Source organism: Echinops telfairi, unplaced genomic scaffold (assembly GCF_000313985.2).
Source record: "Echinops telfairi isolate 266 unplaced genomic scaffold, ASM31398v2 ScPeMD7_655;HRSCAF=1070, whole genome shotgun sequence".
NCBI classification, from domain to species: domain Eukaryota; kingdom Metazoa; phylum Chordata; class Mammalia; order Afrosoricida; family Tenrecidae; genus Echinops; species Echinops telfairi.
The window spans coordinates 4,960,665-4,963,647 of NW_022104553.1; the positions used below are offsets into that span (position 1 = coordinate 4,960,665).

At 37.7% G+C, this 2,983-nt stretch overlaps 1 pseudogene; it reads right to left on the reverse strand.

Moving 5' to 3' along the window:
• Positions 1–2,685, reverse strand: part of LOC105979455 — a 21,187-nt pseudogene extending 18,502 nt beyond the window's left edge.
• Positions 2,686–2,983: the final 298 nt, after the last annotated feature.

Below are 2,983 nucleotides of genomic sequence, written 5' to 3' on the forward strand. Positions count from 1 at the left end.
TTTATCAATATACAATTAGTCTTTGATATAAAGCTCGCTCTTAAACACATATGAGTGTCTCTGGATTTGTTTCTTAGTCAACCCGACTCACACAGTCTATGAAAACTGTACAAAGAGATAGTTCAAAAATATTATAAATAGATCAAGATGGAATTCTAAAAGAAAAGAATGTTCAAGAAGGTAAGTTGATTCTATACTTGACATTCTTAGGTAATACTGTAATTTAGAGCAAACAATGAGTTATGTTGTAAGCTATGTAAAAATTCAATGCTGGGTGAATTGAAATGATGAGATGGTTGAAATGACGTGTGAGGAGCAGTAGGCTAGAAATCAAGAGAGCTAGTTTTGGATTCATGAGAATTTAATATGAATTCATAAGTGAAATACTGAGTAAAAATTTAGTTACAACTTAGCTAATTGCCAATCTAATTGAAATCAAGGTGCATATTGCTTTCTATATAGCAAAGTAAGTAGCAGAGATTTAACTATTAAAACCCTAAGATTAAAGTCATAGAAATATTTTAATTAACTTTGATTTTTCAGTTTAATTTCAATTTAACAATTAAAGTTGCAAAGATAGGACAAAGTTCCCACGTCCCACATTCAGTTTCCCCCATTGTTAACATCTTCCATTACAATGGTACATTCATCCAAATGTGCTTTACACAATTGATGTATGTATGGATTGTGATAAGAGTTGTATGAGCCCCTAATAAAATGATTTTAAAAAAAACAAACAACAACAAAAAATGGTACATTCATCACAATTAATGAACCAATATTGACATTAGTTCTCTTGCCTTTAAAAAAAATGTTTTATGGTCATGGAGTGAACATTTTCAGAGCAGATCGATTTGCCATTCTACATTTGATACATATTGTATTTCATCTCACTGATGGTAATCCTCTCAATGTAGCCTCACATATCCCTCTTAGTCCCCGTGTCTCCTGTTTCCATTCTCCTTTCTCTCCTTCATTTTTCTGAACTTTGTCCTTAGGCAAGTGCCTTTCTTTTTCATCTCAAGTGATTCATTATTCTACGGTGTATTTCACTAGCGTTATTGTTCCCCTCATAAACCTAGCATGTGGCTGAACATGGAGCCATGAGGATGAGTTTCTTTCCAGACCTGTAGGGTAATTTAGGCCCTAGTCTCAAGGGTTCTGCCAGTCTCTATCCAACTCATAAGCCTGATCACTTGGTTTTGCTTTTTAATGGTAATTTTCTATTTTGTTCCTCACTTTTCTCCGACTCTATGCAGGACCTTCTAATGTGATCTTTTTTCAGAACAATTGGTAGTGGTGGCCTGGACTAATTGTTTCCATGTATCTTCAAATTTCGACACTTTCCTTTCATCTGGGCAGGGAGAGATCAGCGGTTGCACTTTAGATGGCTGCCCATGAGCTTTTTAAGACCCCAGTGACTACTCACCAAAGTAGTATGTAGAACATTGTCTCTGAACATTGTTATGTCAATTGGTATTGGTGTCCCTGAGACTGTGGCTCTGAGACTCCAACCCCAGATATCTGTTTTTTCATAACTTTCTCCTTAGATTCATTCACAACAAAGGTAAATTCACATATGCACATATACCCTGGAACCTATATATAGATGTTCATCGGTAGGTTCCCACTCTTGCTCCCACCTTGTTCAGCCTGTGTGTCTATCTAATCATTTACATGTAGACCACCATTATTGTAGAGTTGTGCATGTAACAGTATTTACTTCTATTACCTTTAACTCTTGCAAACCTCCCAGTTTCTTTAATTGCCTCACATATTCCCAACCTCCCTCTCATTGTACATTGCCTTCTCCTTCACCCAGATACTTATCTTGTCTGTACCCCCAAACTTCCCCTTCCTGTCTTTCCTTCCTACCCCTGGTAGCCATCGAAGAATGTTCCTTTAGATGGGAAAACCTTTTCTTGGCTATTTATGACAGTGATCTCATATGGCCAGTGGGTTTGAACTACCAACTTTGCAGTTAGCTGCCCAACACTTACTAGACAGTATTAGCTCACATTTATTAGAAACCAAAGCCTCTACAAAGCCCTCCTAGGATGAGAGTAGGACATGTTCTTATTGTCTTTGTCTAATTGGCCTCCTAGCTCTTCCACAAACACACAATGAATGAATTTGCCTTAAGGCCTTTCCACTTCAGTTTTCCCACTACTAGAATGCTCTCTCCCTATAACCTTGTGACTAATTCACAATAATGTCACCTTTCCAATGGAACCTTTTATCACCATAGACACACTCCCCAACTCCCTTCCTCTTTGATTCTTCTTTACACCACTTATCTCCACTTGATAAAGAGGGTAATACTATGTCTCTACAATCAGTGGACGCCTGCAGACAAGTTTTCTCAGTATTACTTGTCTCAATCTTCTTAGGGCTCCTTTGAAACAGGCTGGATCAGTTAAATGCATGACAGGGAGGTCAGCTCAGAAGATTATGGGGACGGGTTGGGGGGATTCCAAAAGGTTATCTTTAAAAAAAATTCTCTAAAGACAAAGAATGACCACAGGGGCTTATTGGGAGAAAATTTTAAGAAAATTTAATGGGTGGTAAAAAGGCCAGAAAAGTCGTCTGGAGGGATTTATTTTCCATCACAAACATGCACCTTTCCATTCTTCTAGGGTAGCAAGTAGTGGCCTACAAGCATTTCGCTGGGAAAGCTTACCTCATCGACTCAACATCCCCGATCTTTCTCCTTCAGAATTCCTTTTGTTCCCCAAACTCAATAAAGCATTTCAAAGTAGCATGATTTGAGTCCCTTGAAGATGTCAAACTGAGGATTTCATGTGGTATGAATCAAAGAAGGGTTAGGAGATGAAAACACTACCTTCAGATGGATATAGACCTAATACATGACCTAATACATGTGTGGTGTTTTAAGCCACCATGCTTGTGGTCATTTGGTCTGACAGCAGTAGGAAACTGTTATATAAGTAAAAAAGGATTGTTACAAAACCATGAAACCTTA